The sequence below is a fragment of the Macrobrachium nipponense genome, chromosome 35 (genome assembly GCF_015104395.2).
Source record: "Macrobrachium nipponense isolate FS-2020 chromosome 35, ASM1510439v2, whole genome shotgun sequence".
NCBI classification, from domain to species: domain Eukaryota; kingdom Metazoa; phylum Arthropoda; class Malacostraca; order Decapoda; family Palaemonidae; genus Macrobrachium; species Macrobrachium nipponense.
The window spans coordinates 18,754,178-18,776,248 of NC_061096.1; positions in this window are offsets into that span (position 1 = coordinate 18,754,178).

Consider the following 22,071-nt stretch of genomic DNA (forward strand, 5'->3'; position numbering starts at 1 on the left):
CTTTCTTGTTACCATGATCAGTCTAATGCAATTTACTTGTTTTACATAGTAATATACTCTAATATATAATTGTGAATTTTAATGACAGATTGTTTTTCACGAGATTGTGAATTTCATAGCAATTCTTAATATTAAGCACAGCTGAGAAGACTTGAAAAAAAGAGAAAAAAAAGAAAGTACAACAATGAATTTAGAAATTAGTTCTTTGACAGATTACAGTTTTTTTTCTCTCTCTCCATATACGTATATATATATATATTATATATATATATATATATATATATATATATAATATATGTGTGTGTGTGTGTGTGTGTGTGTGTGTGTGTGTGTGGTTGTGTGTGCGTGTAAAAAGAGAGAGAGAGAGAGAGAGCGTATGTGCGTTTCAAGGGAGAGATAGAGCTTATTACATCACGCGCTAACAAACTCTACATAGAGGAGTAAGTAGGTGGATTTAATGATGAGAAGAGAAGTGGCTGAGGTAGCCAGAAGAGTATTTGACCAACGCAAACGTCAAGATAGGCAGATGTTTAAGCTGGAGAGAAAGAAGTAAAAATGTTGATACATGTGAAGAACAATGATAACGTTCTTGTTCGGAGCCTAGGATCCTTGTCATAACTCAACTATTTAACTCCTTTTACTATGACTGAAAATGGCCACTGTTGTCGTATATAATATCTTATTAACATTTTTGGGTTGATTGGTAAGCAATTATCAAGCGACTTACCATAGGCATAATCGTCACAATGTACATTATAGATTCCAAAATAAATAACACAGACATTTCCCCAACTAGCAGCAGATACCTTAACCGCAAGTGATAGTAAAACCAATATCCAAAACCAAGAGTAACACTAAAACACAATACTCCTTACTCCAACTATTCAAAAAGGCTAACAAGAAGGGAACAGGTTCTTTTCCGAAAACAGTCCATATAAGATCAACGGATCAATTTCACTGGGGACTTCCATATCAGAGGATTCGATATGACAAATCATGTGATGCTGCTCAGTGAAGAACTGTTTTCAACCTTCTGTGGACTGCGCCTTGGCAATGTTTAAAAACTCCGGCAGTTGGCTTCGGATGTGTACCTCTAAAACTTACAGTAATGCCATTATCATATTATGATAGTATTTTATATCATAATAATATAATTCCTTTTACAAACGAATATTGTAGAAATGAAAGTGTTACTACCCTGTGACCATATTCCATTTTTTTTACGCAATCACAAAGTTTAACCTTACATGTCCTTTTAATATACTTTGCTTCAGCTTACATGTTTAACATATGATGATTCTTGTCTTTTTTAGGGTTTCATTAAGTAACAAATTGCTGTCAACTTTCAATTATCACTAAATCAACTCTACAGATCTTGGATGCGGTCCTGTGACTCCGTCAAGCTCAGCAGTTTAAAAACGTTGTTTCTACCTATTTGTCTCCACTGCATTCCTGCAAACATTTCTAATGCTGTCTCTACTTATTTCTCTACTTGCATTCCTGCAAAGATTCCTAATGTTGTTTCCACCTGTTTCTTTCCACTGCATTCCTGCAAAAATTTTTAATGCTGTCTCTACACATTTCTCTACTTGCATTCCTGCTAAGATTTCTAATGTTGTTTAGACCTATTTTCTCTCCACTGCATTCCTGCAAAGATTCCTGATTTTGTTTCGACCTATTGCTCTTCATTGCATTCCTGCAAAGATTCCTAATGTTGTTTCTACCTATTACTCTCATTGCTTTCATGCAAAGATTCCTAATGTTGTTTCGACCTATCTCTCTCCATTGCTTTCCTGCAAAGATTCCTAATGTTGTTTCGACCTATCTCTCTCCATTGCATTCCTGCAAATATTCCTAATGTCTCTACCTATTTCTCTCCATTGCATTCCTGCTAAGATTCCTAATGTTGTTCCGACCTATTTCTCTCCATTGCATTCCTACATAGATTCCTAATGTCAGACATACAGACCTCGCAATTCTATTAGCATTTGTGGCTACCAAAAACTTTTTAAAGAGAAGTTACAGATTGAATCTATGCCATAAGTTTATGTGTTATAAATACTTTTCTTTTCCTTCTTGGTCAAATCTTATTCTGACAATACCAATCTCCATCTGAAGCACTGAACTCATTTAGTACTAGCACCTCAGAGGTGACGTGTAGATAACAAGACAAAGGGGCACCAATAAATGTTATTTATTTAATTAGTGATGCTGGGCATACCCTATCAAGGTTCTCGTCAGGTACAAGGAATCTTCACTATTACTGCTTAGTCTGCTCACTGGGGTCTTGTTCGGTTACTGGTCTATTGCTTTGCAAGGATTTCCACTTCAGACATTCGTTCTGGAAAAATAAACAAATCATTATTTGACTCGGTTACTGTTTCCCTTCCTTTTCTCATAAACTTAAACTTTCCAATGTTAATGCCATTTTCCTTCCTCTTCTCATAAACTATGCCATTTTCGTCTTTCTGTTTTTTGTAAGATTTTCTGACTGGAGGAAAAGGATGCATCCTTTGTGGACGAACCCCAAAATTACTTAATTGGCCGCCCCTTGGATAGTTAGATCTCAAAATGTTACGAGGAAGTTTTATGAGCATTGGAAATTCTTCGTTAGTTTTACAGTGCTTATGAAAAGTATACGCCTGGACCCTAAATCATATACATATTATACACACACACACACACACACACACACACACACACACACACACATTACACACACACACACAACACACCAAACACACAACACAACATATATATTATATATATATATGTATACATACATACTATACGTAAGATAGATATATTATACGTATTATATATGCAGATATATATATATATAGATATATATACATATATAAACTAGATAGATAAGACACACACAAATATTAAACCATATGTATCCCTACATATCGAATTCACTATGCCCCGCCGGAAGGCCACAGTTCAAACCATGGCCGGGGCAAAAGTGTTTACCAAATATAATATAATTTTCTCTGGGTGTCAGTTATTCCCAAGGGGTGGCTAAATTAATTATTTACGTAATATTTGTGGTTTAATATTTGCGAATACAAAAAAGAAAAAAAACACAAAACTTCACAGCCACACACACACACGCACACTATATATATATATATATATATATATATATGTATATAGATATATATATATATATATATATATATATCTATATATATATAATATATATATATATATATATATATATGTATATATATATATATATATATATATAACTATATATATATATAATATCATATATATATATATATATATATATGTATATATATATATATATATATATATATATATATATATATATATATATATATATATAGTGTGTGTGTGTATGAGTACTTATGCCCACAAAAATGTTTTGAAACCTGTCGGGATTATCTCTATCTGTTTTACAATAAGTTATACATAGATATTTATTGCTCTCTTATGGTATTTGCAGCTAATTCACAATCAAAGGCGGTATTTTCTGAGCGCTTGGTTAATTAATTGTACCACGCAAATACCCGCTTTGTTTCCTGATCATTACTGGCAAATATTCCTTTCGTTACGTACAACATCCAGCTATAGTTGATGTTTTGAGAATTTAGACTTTATAAACGATTTACTTTGTTCTAATCTCGTTGCTTAGCAATTATCTTTATTTATTGGTCAGTACATACATTTTTACAGTCCTTACATGGAATTTAATACAGCTCATTGTAATTAATATATTCAATTTGATTACCCTTTACATGGGATTTAATAGTGTACAGAATATATTTCATCTTACCTGTCTTTACCTGGGAATTATTAGACCTTGCCAGAACTTACATGGGATCGAAAAAACTTGACTGTAACGAATAAATTTAAACTTATTAATCTTTACATGGGATTAGGTAGACTTTATTGTATTGACTAAATTGAATTACGTTTCTGACAGTATTTCCATGTATACATACACACACACGCACACACACACACATATATCTATATATATATATATATATATATATTATATATACACATATCTATCTATCTATCTATCTCTCTATAATCTATCTATATCTATCTATCTCATCTATATATATATACAATATATATATATATATATATAATATATATTATATATATGTGTGTGTGTGTGTGTGTGTGTATGTGTGTATGTTTAAACTATACATCCAGCGGAGGTCAAAAGGACCGGCACAATCTCAATATTATGAAAATGTATGTATCGTGCTCTTTACGATACCTCAAGTTCATGGATGGCAAAATGCACGCGCTGTGAATTCAACAATTAAGAACTGAACTTCAGATTTCGATGACCTCTGCTTGTCTGACGTCAGACAGGATCTCTATATGACCAAGCCAGTCACCACTGTGCCCTACCCGCACTGTTACTATAACATCTCGACAACAGAAGCCTTTGTACCTACCTGCTTTTAATACATGGCTCATTTTATCGAGATGGAAAATATATACTTCTGAAATAATTTGGCTAATTTATAGAACGTCAACCCAAATTATTTGATAGATCAGTGTCCAAACTAATAATAATAATAATAATAATAATAATAATAATAATAATAATAATAATAATAATAATAATAATGAGGACTGAAGGGATAAAGTTACCAGATGGGAATAGCATCAAACATAGATGAGACAGGATACAAATACCTAGGAATAATAGAAGGAAAGGATATGAAACACCAAGAGACGAAGGACACGATCAGGAAAGAATATATGTAGAGACTTGACGCGATTCTCATGTCAAAATTCAACGCCGGAAATTATGATGAAAGCCATAAACACATGGGCAGTACCAGTAATCAGATACAGGGCAGGAGTAGTGGAGCGGACGAAAGCTGAACTTCGCAGCATAGACCAGAAAACTAGGAAACACATGATAATACACAAAGCACTGCACCCAATAGCAAATGCGGACAGACTATACGTAACACGAAAGAAAGGAAGGAGAGGACTACTAAGCAAAAAGGACTGGGTCAACATCAAGAGCAGAGCATTGGGGCAATATCTGAAAAACAGTGACAACAAGTGGCTCAGGAGTGCATGGAAAGAAGGGCTGATAATAGTAGACGAAGACCCAGATATATAGAGAAAGGAAAAACAAACAGAACGGAAGAATGGAACAACAAACCAATACACGGACAGACAGTACATGGCACAGACTAAAGAACTGGCCACCGATGAAACATGGCAATGGCTACAGAGGGGAGAACTCCAGAAGGAAAAAAAGGGACTGCTAACAGCGGCACAAGATCAGGCCCCAAAACCAGATATATTCAAAGGACGATAGATGGAAATAACATCTCACCCATATGCAGGAAGTGCAATATGAAAAACGAGACCATAAGCACAAAACGAGCGGAAATGTCTGGCACTTGCAAAGAACCAGTACAAAAAGTCCTGATTCAGTAGCAAAAGCCCTCCACTGGAGCCGGTGCAAGAAACCCCAGTTACCTTGCAGTAATAAGGGGTACGATAACCAACTTCTGGGGCTATGGGGGTGATACGTGCAAATAGATCCGACGTGACGTTGACTGCCAAAATCAAGAAGAAAGTATCACTCATTGATGTCGCAATACCATGGAACACCAGAGTAGATGAGAATGAAGGAGAAAAATTTGATCAGTATCAAGACCTGAAAATAGAAATAAGAAGGATATGGGATATGCAAGTGGAAATTGCACCCATAATCATAGGAACACTAGGTACGATCCCTGAGAAGGAGCCTGGGAAAATTCGATGCTGAAGTAGCTCCAGGGCTCATACAGAAGAGTGTGCTCCTGGAAACAGCTCACATAGTGAAAAAAAGTGATGGACTTCTAAGGAGGCAAGATGCAACCCGGAACCCCACACAATAAAAACCACCCAGTCGAATTGGATGACTGTGATAGGCACAAAAGAAAAAAAAATAATAATAATAACAATAAATATTATTATTATTATTATTATTATTATTATTATTATTATTATTATTATTATTATTATTATTATTATTATTATTATTATTATTCAAAAGATGAAGCCTATTCATACGAAACAAGCCCACAGAGGCCACTGATTTGAATTTAAGCTTCCAAAGAATATGGTGTTCGTTAGGAAGAACTATGAGGAGGCAAAGGGTAATACAGAAAGAATAAGATGGCGCAAAAAGAAAGAATAAGAATAAGAACAAGATCAGACTGTGCATTAACTTGGAGTCATGTACAAGTAATGAATTCCTTCACAATATAATAATAATAATAATAATAATAATAATAATAATAATAATAATAATAATAATAATAATAATAATAATAATTAATAATAAACCATGTTTCACAAACTGATCTTCAGATAAGTAATTTCAAAGAAGGTTTTGACCTAACAATTCTGAGGAAAGGAAATTATTGTCAACCAGCTGTCAGTTTAAAATGATGATCTTCTATACTCACAAATAAAACGTTCAACGCACTTTGGAACTATCAGTATAATTTGCTTTAAAAAAATACAGATGTTTAGGGCAAGATAATGCTTACTTTTTTTAAAGATCGAAACCTAAATGACAAACATAGCTATATACTATATACCAAGCATATCATAAATGTTAATAATGAAAGGATAAAAATCTGGACATACGTCACGTAAAATGAACATCTTGGCATCAAGAGATGTTGATCATTATCTTACGGGAGAGTTTAGACCGTAATCTGTCCTATCAACAACACAAACTACAATGGAAAAGAGAAAATGAATCGCCGATAATTATGAAGTAGCCCGAGGTACGAAAATCACATGACAATACCCACAATACCCACCCGAGGCTAAAGGAAAAAGTAGGAAAAAAAATATGACTGATATGAGATAGGAATAAATCTCCTATCTGTGTTAAAGAAGAATAAAATCTGATATTGTGATCTCGTAATGAAGCGGGCACGGAGGAGATACCCGATCCTTGCCAGACGACCGCAGGAATGCCCTGTCCTTCGTCCCCGCTCTCTCTCTCTCTCTCTCTCTTTCTCTCTCGCTCACCTAGCGCATCTCTCATTGATGCCAGTCGTCGCTTACCCCAACTCTCTAGCAGCCCCCTCCCCTAGCTTACCCTTCCTTCCTCCTCTATTCCCACCCCTCTCTCTCTCTCCTTCTAAGCTTCTTTTGGTCATTTTATTTCGTTGTGCTTTACATTTCGCCTCTGACATTGCCTCTTTAAAATGTTTATTTCATATTCCAAACTTACTGAAAATGGCAGTTTTCATTACTTTTGCTCAGATCTTAATCATTCTTCCATAATGTTTTTACATTTCGTTGAAATTTTTACTTCCAGTATCTATTAATGTCGACTGCACAAGCTTTTGCCCATCCCAGTTTTTTCTGCAATACAAGACATTTTTGAAATTTCATCATTTTAAGAATTTGTACTGTGAAGAGTGCCTTTTAATATTTTTACAGTTATGAAGACTTTAAAGTACCTATTCATTCCAGTCTCCCATAAACTTGTTAGGCAAACATATTTCTAAAAATGTTATGAGAATAGGAAGCCATAAGACAAATACAAATCTCAACTCCTGTATGTAATAAGCTAAATGCCAACCAGAACAAAAATATTACGTTCCAATGTATTAAAATTCTGTTTCACAATGGTAATTATTATTTGCACAGAAATTATTTATTTTTAATATTAACTGAGCAGATACTTTGCAGCAAGATGCAACCCGACAATGGCTGACTCTGAACATTTCTATTTACATAAAGTATTGTAGTAACCAAGCTGGGGAAAACGTGGATTTTAAAGTAATATTTGTATTCATATAGGGAATTTCATGCGTTCTGGTACTCTCACTCTCTCTCTCTCTCACACACACACACACACACACACACACACACACGAAAAAAAACTGTTAACATTTGAATTGTCAAGAGACTAGCATAGTTCATATTTAGCTAAGTGTCCCGTAAAAGATGAACTAATTATCACTGTTGATTAACATTGGTGTACTACTACAATGAAGATAGGCGCAATTCTCCTTAGAGTGCTGTTTACAATAACGTAAATACTCATGAACATGACCGAAATTATTTTTCGAATCCAATATCTGTTTATTGGCAAAATTCTGACAAGGAATGAATCTATTCGTCAATCAGCTTTCGATGAACTGACAGTTGTCTTTTCTCTCTTTCTCAACACTATGGAAACAACAGTACTTCAAACCATAGTGAAGTTATATTTCAAAGACAATACTAAAACATGAATATTCGTCAATACGCATTCTTCTAAATGACATCATATCTGGTAGACCAAAGATAAAAAACACCATGACCAATGAAATGTTTAGCTCAGGTTATCTATCTAAAATCCGAGTGGATCTTTCTTGTTTGTCCGCCTCGGGTGGGGGCGGGGTAGGTAAGGGATCGGGAGGGTAGGGGAGACATGATACATTCACCCTTCTCCTGTTTGTCCACCCTGGGTGTGGGAAGGGTAGGTAGGAAAGACATGACATATCCGACCTCCTGCTGCAAACCTGTTTGTCCGCCTAAGTGGGGCAGGGTAGGTAGGGAAGACATGACATATCCACCCTCCTGCTGGAAACCTCTTTGTCCGCCCCAGGTGGGGCAGGGCCGGTTAGGGGAGACATGACACATCCACCCTCCTCCTGCAACCTGTTTGTCCACCCAGGTAGGAGATCAGGAGGGTAGAGGAGACATGATAGGCAGTGCTGTGTTCCAGCGCAGCGTGGCGTGCTATCAAGCTCATGTAACAAATAATTACCAAGGAGAAGAATTTTCATTATAAATACTTCTTATCTTAAATCTTTGGGAGTAACTGGAAGACCAGTTCTCTGAAAACTTCGTAAATGTATAGTATATGAAACTATATAAGACTGTTTTACAGCATCTTAAAATGAAGAATAGAAAATCAAATGGTGTAATGTACAGTAATGACTAAACAGAATCCATGAGTGAAACGTAAGTTTAAATACAAAATGACTTACAGTTTATATCACTTAATAAGAGAAAAGTACACCATGCTGCAATATTTCTAGATGATTCTAAGTTCTCGTCTTGACGACAGAGATTGAGAATGAGAAGAAGAATCCATAATGAGGCAAGCCCAATGAAACCCTTCTGTCCAAAAAAGAAAAAAAAAGCTAAGCATTATACACCAGCCAACGAGTTCGACATTAACAAGAGATTGCAGATTGCTTCCAGAGTACCTTCTAGTTCTGTACCCGACTGTCAGAGAGAGAATTATATACAACAGTATGCTAAGAACAGCAAACATCTGCACTGCACTGTGAGAGACATGCAACGTACAAGTTATAAGAATCCTAACCCCCCCCAAAAAAAAAATCTATCAATACACTTCATTTTTCATATGTAAACTTCTTTTGAAAACTTCTTATACGTTTTTCAAGAGTACGACTTGTTTTACTTTGCTATTATTTGCATTAAAAACTGTTCAGTAAATTAAACTTGCATAGAGCAACCTTGTCCTGCCGTTGGGAATCAAGGATATGTCTGTAAATGTAAAACATAGTTACATATATTTTGAGCATGGGTCTTTGTCACAACTCATGTTATTTTTTCAAGTTTTTTGGTATTACAGACCACTTGCAAGATTTTTTTTTCAATTTTCTTATTTTACCTGACAGGCGTCAATAACCTATCGTCGATCAGAGAGAGAGAGAGAGAGAGAGAGAGAGAGAGAGAGAGAGAGAGTAAACGCTTGGCAGAGGAACAGGCGTCAGAAGTCTACTGGAGGGCACTAGGATTCTGCGTCGGGACAGCGCCTTTAATCATCCATCCCCGAGTGATCGATGAGGACGTGTCCCCTGAACTCTGGTGCTGCCAAGCCTGAGTGAATGCGCAAGGCCAGACTGTCCACACACACTGGAATGAGGCCCCGTGAGTCAAGTCTGGAACAAGACGAGGCAGGAAAATGAAATGATATGGAATAGAATATTATATATAATTTAGGCCAACGGCCAAGTGCTGGGACCTACGAGGTCATTCAGCACTGAAAGAGAAATTGAGAATAAAAGGTTTTAAAAGCGTAACAGGAGGAAAACCTCGCAGTTGCACCGAGAAATAATTCTTAGAGAGGGTGGAAAGTCATATGGAACAAAGAGAATATGAACAGAGGTTCAGTAAAAGAAATCAGAGGGGTTGCAGCTGTGGGCCGAAAGGATGCTGCTAAGACCCTTCAGTAATGCCTACAGTGTACCACTTGAGGTACCCTGACGGTACTAACCCCCTACTGGGAAATGACTTGGAGGACTGGAGTGAAGAGTATGAATTTTAGATATATGCTTTCAGAACTCGTACGATGGGTTTGTCATTGATGAAAATAAATTCAGATATTATGAATTACAAAAACTGTATTGTAACTGTTGAGAGGCGTGGTCAGAATGGTACGTCTTAGACGAAAGGAAATTTTGTATTTGCGCCATTCTGAAATCGTGCGTCAATTATAGAGTGAATATGAAAGTTTTCTGTATGTGAGGATTCCCGTATAAACTTGAAGAAAACTATATCAATTGTAAGTTACAAACCAAATCTACTTTGTAACTATTAGCAATACCTCAGACATCTACCAAGACAAAAAGTAACAGTAGGGATTATTCTTCGAAATCAGATCATTAGTGGCCTACTTCGCTACGCATGGTGTCATTTACGACAACCATTATAATAATAATAGTAATAATAATGTAAAATATCCAAAATTTCTGTTTCATCTTTCATAACTTGGAAGGAATTGCTAGAAATCATATCGAAAGGTAATAACCAAAAGGAACAAATGATACTTGAGAATTATAGCCATGGCCACCAACATTAACAACAACAACAACAACGATTAAGAACAACAATGGCAACAATATTGATAACGTACTGAATTATAAAAGAAACCCTTTTGTTACTTAGTGAAAAATACTTCTCTGCAAAATTCTCCGTCAGGGATACATTGTATGTTTTTGATATGGAAAATCTATTTATTTCTCTGTTTCATTACATATGCCACAGAATATTTACAAAGAGAGAAGAAAGTAAAAGATAAAGAGCAGTAAAAAACTACTTCACAACTCTGTAAACTCAATCGATGCCTGAAAAAACCCATTAAGATACGACTGTTGAGTTGTTATGAGCCTTTTATTATTACAGATCTATAAAATGTGGGTTCGACTACAATTTAAGTAGATCTATAAAATGTGGGTTCGACTACAATTTAAGTAGATCTATAAAATGTGGGTTCGACTACAATTTAAGTAGATCTATAAAATGTGGGTTCGACTACAATTTAAGTTGATCCATAAAATGTGGGTTCGACTACAATTTAAGTTGATCCATAAAATGTGGGTTCGACTACAATTTAAGTAGGTCCATAAAATGTGGGTTCGACTACAATTTAAGTAGATTTATAAAATTTGGGTTCGACTACAATTTAAGTAGATTTATAAAATTTGGGATCGACTACAATTTAAGTAGGTCCATAAAATGTGGGTTCGACTACAATTTAAGTTGATCCATAAAATGTGGGTTCGACTACAATTTAAGTAGATCTATAAAATGTGGGTTCGACTACAATTTAAGCAGATCTATAAAATGTGGGTTCAACTACAATTTAAGTAGATCAATAAAATGTGGGTTCGACTACAATTTAAGTAGATCAATAAAATGTGGGTTCGTCTATAAAATGTGGGTTGGACTGCAATTAAAGTAGATCTATAAAATGTGGGTTCGACTGCAATTTAAGTAGATCTATAAAATGTGGGTTCGTCTATAAAATGTGGGTTCGGACTGCAATTAAAGTAGATCTATAAAATGTGGGTTCGACTGCAATTTAAGTAGATCCATAAAATGTGGGTTTGACTACAATTTAAGTAGATCCATAAAATGTGGGTTCGACTACAATTTAAGTAGATCCATAAAATGTGGGTTCTACTACAATTTAAGAAGATCAATTAAATGTGGGTTCGACTACAGTTTAAGTAGATCCATAAAATGTGGGTTCGACTACAATTTAAGTAGATCCATAAAATATGGGTTCGACTACAATTTAAGTCGATCTATAAAATGTGGGTTCGACTGTAATTTAAGTAGATCCATAAAATGTGGGTTCGACTACAATTTAAGTAGGTCCATAAAATGTGGGTTCGACTACAATTTAAGTAGATCAATAAAATGTGGGTTCGACTACAATTTAAGCAGATCTATAAAATGTGGGTTCGACTACAATTTAAGTAGATCAATAAAATGTGGGTTCGACTACAATTTAAGTAGATCTATAAAATGTGGGTTCGATTACAATTAAGTGGGTGATTACAATTTAAGTAGATCTATAAAATGTGGGTTCGATTACAATTTTCAGTCGATCTATAAAAATGTGGGTTGGAGTTCAATTAAAGTAGATCTATAAATGTGGGTTGACTACAATTTAAGAAGATCAATAAAATGTGGGTTCGACTACAGTTTAAGTAGATCCATAAAATGTGGGTTCGACTACAATTTAAGTAGATCCATAAAATATGGGTTCGACTACAATTTAAGTGGATCTATAAAATGTGGGTTCAACTACAAATTAAGCAGATCTATAAAATGTGGGTTCGACTACAATTTAAGTAGATCCATAAAATTTGGGTTCGACTAGAATTTAAGATCAATAAAATGTGGGTTCGACTACAATTTAAGCAGATCTATAAAATGTGGGTTCAACTCCAATTTAAGTAGATCCATAAAATGTGGGTTCGACTACAATTTAAGTAGATCCATAAAATGTGGGTCTGACTGCAATTTAAGTAGATCCAATAAAATGTGGGTTCGACTACAATTTAAGCAGATCCATAAAATGTGGGTTCGACTCCGATTTAAGTAGATCCATAAAATGTGAGTTCGACTGCAACTTAAGTAGATCTATAAAATGTGGATTCGACTACAATTAAGTAGATCTATAAAATGTGGGTTCGACTACAATTTAAGTAGATCTATAAAATGTGGGTTCGACTACAATTTAAGTAGATCAATAAAATGTGGGTTCGACTACAATTTAAGTAGATCCATAAAATGTGAGTCTGACTACAATTTAAGTAGATCCATAAAATGTGGGTTCAACTACAATTTAAGTAGATCCATAAAATGTGGGTTTGACTACAATTTAAGTAGATCCATAAAATGTGGGTTCGACTACAATTTAAGTAGATCCATAAGATGTGGGTTCGACTACAATTTAAGTAGATCCATAAAATTTGGGTTCGACTACAATTCAAGTAGATTCATAAACTATGGGTTCGACTACAATTTAAGTCCAGGAACATGCCAGTTAGTCTTCTGATTGGACGTGCATTTCTGTTCTTTTTCTATTCATTAATATATGTTATGTGAAAGATGGTGGTCCAAAACTCCATATGAGAACCAACATCACCATCCACTCTCATGGGAGAGGACACGGAATATTATTAATAATATTGCATAACTAAAAAAAATGGGGAAATAACGTAAAATGAAAGAATTCTAGTACAAATTTCATTAAGTCTTCCATAACTTGTTATATAATTAGTACGAACTACGATAAATGCTTATTATTTGTCATCAATTGTTTTCTTCTGAAGACACTGTTACCTTGTTACCACGCAAAGATCGATCGAAGTACTGTTGAAACATCTGATTTTATTTAGAAAAAGTTTCGTTTGTTTAAAAAATAAAAAGCTATCACAGAGAGGAGGAGAAACAGTCGTTTGTTTATATAATCAGAACCGAAAGAAAATAAACACAGTCGTGCTAATGCGAACGACTGATGATGTCGTCAATATCAAGAACATCAATGCCTTGGAAATAGACGACGGTGAGTTCCGTTGCGAATCAGTGGCAAGAATTATCTGACAATATGACGTTGTATTAACGAAAGGAAAACGATGTAGGAATGGACCCGGCATGTGGTTCAAGGACAACACTTCTCATAAGGATAGATAACTTCGGAAAGATCACCTTAATTCTGTAACCCTTGAACAACAATCTCAATGTAGAGTTGTTGTTCATCCCGTTCCTACCGTATTGTTTTCCCTGGATCCTCTTCCTTCTCCTCGGTACAGTAATCCTATCCTGTGTCCAGGGAAGTACAAGAAAATGTCTGGAACACGAGTGTGGCTAGGCCTACCTGCACGTATCACCTGGACAGGGGGAAGCCCCTATATCATGATCACCTGGTAATAATAATACTTCGCTTCCACGGACCCGGGGATCAGGTATCAACCCGAGGTCCTCACGCAATTTTCCAGTCGAGACAAACTCGAGATATTAAAGGGATTAGAAGTCGTCAGATGGATTCTCAAGAATTTTCTTCTTCTTCAGTAAGTCTGTGTCATGTATCTTTTTGTTTCATAGATAGATTACTTCGAATCTACGTAATTTATTGGACCAGGAGTGACAGCAGAATTAATAAAAAAATGTCCTTTTCACAAAGTAATCAACCGGCGCTTTTGGGGCCATCTGTCACTCGAATATCTTCATGAATATTCTCCCCGATATACACGAGAAAAAATGGCTCCGTCTATCTATCTATCTACAAATCTATAAAAATATGACATTTATGATGTATGACAACTGACTACCATGCTTTATGAAATGGAGTATGGCGACACATAAAAAAATAACTTTTTTTAGTGAATGTTATGCCAAAAGTATAAATTTTACGGACCCTTAAAACTGTCTTATAGAATTATAAAAGTTCATAGCAAATTGCAATATATATAATATATATGTTTTTTTTTTATGTTATGTTATATAATAATATATATAATATATTATATATATGATATATATATAGATATATATATATATATATATATATACGTATAATTCTGGTTCTAAGTGCAAGCGATATCAGAGGAGGCTGGAATCACAGAATCTAATTCGGAATATTTTCTTAGCTTTTTTTGCAGATCTCTCTCTCTCTCTCTCTCTCTCTCTCTCTCTCTCTCTCTCTCTCTCTCTCCGTCAATATTTATCTCTATGGTCCTTGCAGTGCAGTGGTAGCACTCTCCATTAACAAACCAAGAGAGAGAGAGAGAGAGAGAGAGAGAGAGAGAGAGAGGGCTCATTGAATTCTCAACTATAATAAACAACCAATAATAATGCTTGGAAATTATGTATTTCATAAGGATAGTTTAAGAAAGCATCCCAGTCATACACATTCATACAGGGGTACAGCTGCTCATGGTGTAGTAATAAGTTAAAGTTAAGCTATACAACCAAAGAGTGGAATCGGTGTCACAGAATTCCAAGATTAAGGTTTGTAAAATTACGTAAACTCGTCCAGTAAACAAATAACTATACAGAGAAGCATCATTGAGTATAACAAGGAGGCTTTGAGAATGACATACTACTAGCATTCAATTAACAACTAATAATTTTTCCGTAGCAACATAATTACATTGCAATGCAATGAAGAGAAATCGTCATTACAGTTGTGGAATGTAATTTATGGACACTAACACTAATGCAGGTTGCTTTTTAAGTCAAGCATTATAGTTGCTTAATAATTACAAAATCTGGTGGCTATTAGAACGAGAATTTGGGCTATATATTGGTCAGATTTTGACAGGCCTCTTTATAGGTAACTAATGGGAGGAAGCAGCATCCACAAGGTTTAATCTGTCCTTGAATTCTTCTGGGACATTTTTCCTCCTTAGGAGGCTGATCACTAGTGAAATTCTTTGTGGTCTGCTGCAGGAGATTTTAGTGTTACGTGAAGATGAAACAGAGACATGAAATAAGGATCTGAGTCCATCTTTTACAGAGTGAAGAGAGATGAGAAACAGAATTCGTCAGGTGTCTGGGGTAATACAATACTCTGTTTTTTTCTATCTGTCCATCCGCCTGTGGTGTTTGCGCATGGTAACACTGCGTCCCGGGCTTTAAATAACATCCTATTTCGAATCTTCACGGTGTAATTCGCATACAGTAAATTATTAAAGCACTTTTCAGTTGCAAATGTACACCCAGATATCCTTTGATTTACCAAAAACTTACACATAGCGTAACTATTTAAAGCCCGGGACGCAGTGTTACCATGCGAAAACACCACAGGCAGATGGACAGATGAAAAAAAAACAGAGTATAGATATGCGGCATATTTTGAAAAGGTTAAGAGCAAAACAGCCCAAGACCCACACTATATAGGCCTTGCTTTTGCCAGTGACATCATGGCCTACCTATAAGTTACATCTTGCAATTGTTTGAAGTGTGGAAGAGGGAGTAATGCTTATCTACTTCTTTCATTGCTCTTAATAAAAAATCAAGAGACATAGCACGCATATAAGTGAAAGATATACATGAAAATTTCCTTGGAATATTTCTAGGCTACTGTCAGTGATTTACCGATATATATAGTATATATAGATATATATATATTTATATATATATATATATATATATATATGTATATATATATATATATATATATATATATATATATATCGTTAAATCACTGATAGGGTTGTGTGTATACACACACACACCCACACAGACACACACACACACACACACATATATATATATATATATATATATATATATATATATATATATGTATATGTATATATATATATACATACATACATACTATATATATATATATATATATATATATATATATATATATATATAATATATGCTAGTATATATGCATTGGTGCTAGTATATATGCATTGGTGTATGTTGTGTATGTATATAAGGCCAGTTTGGTACATTGTCGTTAATTCAACAGGAAGTTCAACACATTGTAAAACCAGTCATTTTTAAGAGAAAAGGCGTATGGAATGTGACAAGAAGAATTTGGTTTTGTTGCTTATTAAACAAGCTGTCCCAGGTTCGATTCCTGCTAAAACACTCGTATACATCGCTGGCTTTTATTGGAATACTAATTAAGCAAAACATGCACCATATCTCGGGAAGCAACAAGAACACACCGCTGAAATTAAATTCATATGATATCAAGTGCTTAGGATTACAGAACCACAATAATCCAGTTACCAACCGCAAGGCTACTTATGAAATACGCGATACTTGATTCATGAACAAGCTCTACGTATATTCCTAAACACACAGACTATCTCTCTCGTTATGTAAAACTTTCTATCTAACCTTCGAGTGAATCCGTCTTCCAAGATTTAAACTGCGAAGCCTTTGAACTGCTGCGGTTACCAGATTCCTGGTCGAGTCAGGACAGAAAAGAAAAAAGGAAGAAGAAGACGAAGAAAAAAGCAATATATGATCGGATTTCAAGATAGCGATCTCTGAAAGGTACAGACGCCTTGTATGCCAGTGTTTGTGATTCTTTGGCAGATACAATCCCAGCCGATGTTGTCAGGATGATTTGATGAACAGCAGATTGTAAACTTTTTTCATATATAACTGCACGTATTAGATCTTTAATCATAAGTGTTATTCACTTTAATCATAAGTGTTAGTCAGAGTGCAATAAACATTTAATTTGGGCAAGGTCGCGTTTCAAAATCATTCTTTGTTTTCTAATAAAAAAAATTGCACCATAATCAAGAGTTCCTGTCAGTGACTGATAAAATATATATTAAAAACACTAAAAATAATTTAGTTTCAATATAAACACGACTTTGTCCTATTTCATACTACAGTATTTATTCATCCATGATTTTCAGAGATTCACAAAAGTTTGATTCTAGGATGAGGGCTTTGACGTACGACAGTTTTCTAGGAGAGTAACTGGTTCTAAGCCACGAAAGCCGATATAGTTATTCTAATTATTACTATTATAAATACCAGTCTTCAGTCCTTTACGCATAAATGAATTGGAATAGTTTGTAACACCTGTGTCGCATTTAGTGCATGGTATTCTGAGAAATCAGTCTGACATTAGATTCTAAATTCTTACTCATCATTTAATACTGGGTATGTTTAGCCTTTGAATGGCCAAACGGCGTCGTTGTAAAGCAGAGCAGGTCATGTTGCTAGCAACCTTACCCTGACACATCTTTGCTCAGATATAGTAAGGCAATGCATTGTATACCCATCCCATTCTATAATAAAGAAAGGCATATATATATATATATATATATATATATTATATATATATATATATATATAGCTATATATATAGATATATGTAATATATATATATATATATATATATATATATATATATATATGCCTTTTTTTATTATAGGATGGGGTGGGTCTAAAATGCATTACCTAAACGTTTCTAAGCAAAGATGTATCATATACATACATCATATATATATATATATATATATATATATATATATATATATATATATATATATGTATACATATATATATATATATATATATATGTATACATATATATGATATATACATATATATATATATATATATATATATATATATATAGAAATATATATATATATATATATATATAAATATATATATATATATATATATATATATATATATACAACCATTCAGGAAACCGCAGACAACCACATCAGAAGGAAGGACATTTATCAACTGCAGGGACGTTTTGCATACACAATGTGCATCTTCAGTCTGTTGAGATATAAAACATATACATATTAACACAAAATAAAAGTAGGATTCTTATCATAACAAGTAAAAATTAATACAAGACTAAAATTAACTTAAAATTTACAGAAAGGATTAAAAGATAATGACAAGTAAAACCAAAAAAGTAAAAAGTGCAAATCAGAACAAATACCAAGGCGCAACCAACCGCTACCATATAAAGCGGAGAAAATGAAATTCCACTATTCAATGAGGGAACAAGACGTTTAATATATAATGACCAGTGGTTAGGTAATCAAAGTCTTTAACTGAACCTAAAATAGAGAAGTGTTGTTTCTTCACCTCTATCTTACAATTAATTGCACGATTCTTGATGTTCTAGTGCTCGGACCTACTTAATTTTTGACCCGTCCTAAAACTAAAGCCCATGTGACTATAGTATCTCATCTGCAGCAGCCTCCTAGTCGATCCAACGTAAATTCCGGGACATTCCGGGCACGTAAATTTGTATACTACGTTGGATCGCATGAACTGCCTATTTTGCTTGGGTTGTTTGATATAAGTTTTATAGCCCGTATATATATATATATATATATATATATATATATATATATATATATATGTATATAAAATTTTAAATCACAAATGAAATAAAAAACGTGATGATTATTATACGAACTTTGTCATATATATATATATATAAATATATATATATATATATAATATATATATATATATATTATATATATATATATATATATATATATATATAATATATATATATATATATATATATAAATATATACTATATATATATATATATATATATATATATATATATATATATATATATATATATATATATATATATATATATATTTGTGTGTGTGTGTGTGTGTGTGTGTGTAAAGGATGCGAATGTAGTTTTTGGTATTTGTGGAGAGAGAGAGAGAGAGAGAGAGAGAGAAATGTGGAGGGCTCTTTGAATGAGGTAAGAGGTGTCATTAGTCGACGTAAACACGATAACGTAAATTTATGGCTAGGGCCCGACACTGCCGGCGATGAAGGGAGGGATAAGGCAGAAGGAAGGCAGTAGCTGAGATGGACATGATTAGTCAGCACCTACTACATAATCCCGAAAGCGGGGCCGAGCCATTACCATGAGAAGGGACGAGGTATGCGTACACGAAATTCTGTGTGTGTGTGTGTGTGTGTGTGTGTGTGTGAGAGACTGAGTAAGTGGGTGCGTGTGAAAACACAGATTGAATATTCATGAGTAAGTGGTTGCTTGTTTACGCAGGTGGGTTGAATATGCGCTTTTCCATTGAGTCTGGCCCGCCGAGAGTGTGCTTAAACTGTCAAATGTGTTTGGGGAGATTATAGGAAGTTCACTTGGCCCGCCACCCTTGGGCAACCCCCCCCAAGATTCCGAGCGGCGGAAGTGGTTACAAACTAGGAAAGTGATTTAGGATTCATAAGTGATTACTAAGAAAAGTAAGTTATTCGTAGAAGAATAAGCTAAAACAGCCACGCTCCCCACCGCCCCCCCTCCCCTTCTCTCTCTCTCTCTCTCTCTCTCTCTCTCTCCTACGCTCTCTCTCTCTCTCTCTCTCTATATATATTATATATATATATATATATATATATATATATATATATATATATAATGTGTGTGTGCAGATAAAAGGCCCATAAAACACTATTTGAACGTTGCGACCATATGGGCTTTTTATCTTCATATTATACTGTTGTATTACAGTAAAAGACATTCATATATATTATATATATAAAACATAAAGCTGTTCCTGTATCAAGGGAGGCTCCCAAGAAAAGGAAGCACAACTAATCTTCTCTGCCCTCATATAACCATCATAGGAATCATTAGCTACCAAATACTTACAAGAATCTACTACTTCCATTCTCTCACCACTCATCATTACATTACCAGTCCCGATTTCTTTTCTGCAGTTTCTCTTCACTATTCCCAATCAGTACAGTGTCACATGTAAGCATCTGCTATTCCACACTCCATTCCCTGATATTTTCTTATCCCAGAGATCCTCATTCCAGTCCATCTAAAATAATATCAAGCAGTCCTGGGAATATAGCACAACCTTTTCTCAGCTTGATTTTTACCCCAAACCAGCATCTTTCTTGCATGCATACTCTAACATAATATATGCTTCATTACCATCATGAGAATTTTTATCACTCTCAGTTATTTTACCTTTATACCATATAATTATATATACTTAACTCCCTCCACAATGCACCTCTACTAGTTTTCTCTAAGTTGATGTATGCCACATACCACATTTATTTTCAGCTGGACCACGTAACTTAAAATAAAAACTATTTGATCTACACACCCTCTTCCATGTCTAAACTCCCACTGTTCTTACCTGTCAAACTTTCTGTCATCTGTCATGACTTTTCAAACGAAATCACACCATATATATATATATATATATATATATATATATATATATATATATATATATATATATATATATATCTATATATGTATATTTATATATATATATATATATATATATATATATATACATATATATATATATATATATATATATATATATATATATATATATATATATATGTGTGTGTGTATGTGTGTATGTGTGTGTATATTCCACAAAACTGTGTCAAGCAGACTTTTAAAAAGTAAAAAATTAAAAAGTGATCTAGATAAAGAACGTAACAATAAAAAACAAAGTAAGGGATTTTGTTCCCGTCAAGAAGTGAAGCGTCTTAATCAAATCCAATAAGTTTCCGTAACAATTAATGAGAATCGCCAAAATATGAACAATCTTTAAAAATAAAACTCCGTGAGGTCTCCTAACGCAGATTTATTCTTGGAACTATCAGGAAAACATGGTGACTAAAAACAAACAGCATCAAAAACTGAAAATATTCATCATCCTTCTATGTTGTTATGCACTTTCTTGTTACGAGTTTTTCCTTTCCATTAAGTCTCTCTCTCTCTCCTCTCTCTCTCTCTCTCTCTCTCTCTCTCTGTCTGTGGAAGGAGTTGGAGCATATGCTAAGGAAGTAAAACGAGGCAATTAAGAGGCTGAAAAGAGGTAATTAAGAGCCTGAAGAGAGGCAATTAAGAGGCTGAAGAGACGCAATTAAGAGGCTGAAGAGAGGTACTTAAGAGGCTGAAGAAAAGCAATTAATAGGGTGATGAGAGGCAATTAAGAAGCTGGAGAGGTAATTAAGAGCCTGAAAGAGACAATTAAGAGGCTGAAGAGACGTAATTAAGAGGCTGAAGAGAGGCCAGGAAAAGGGCGAAGAAAAGCAATTAAGAGGCTGGAGCGAGGCAATTAATAGGGTGAAGAGAGGCAATTAATTAAGAGGAAGAGGTTGAAGAGAGGCAATTAAGAGGGCAGAGAGAGGTAATTAAGGCTGAAGAAAAGCAATTAAGCGGCTGGAGCGAGGCAATTAATAGGGTGATGAGAAGAGAGGTAATTAAGAGCCTGAAGACAGCCAATTAAGAGGCTGAAG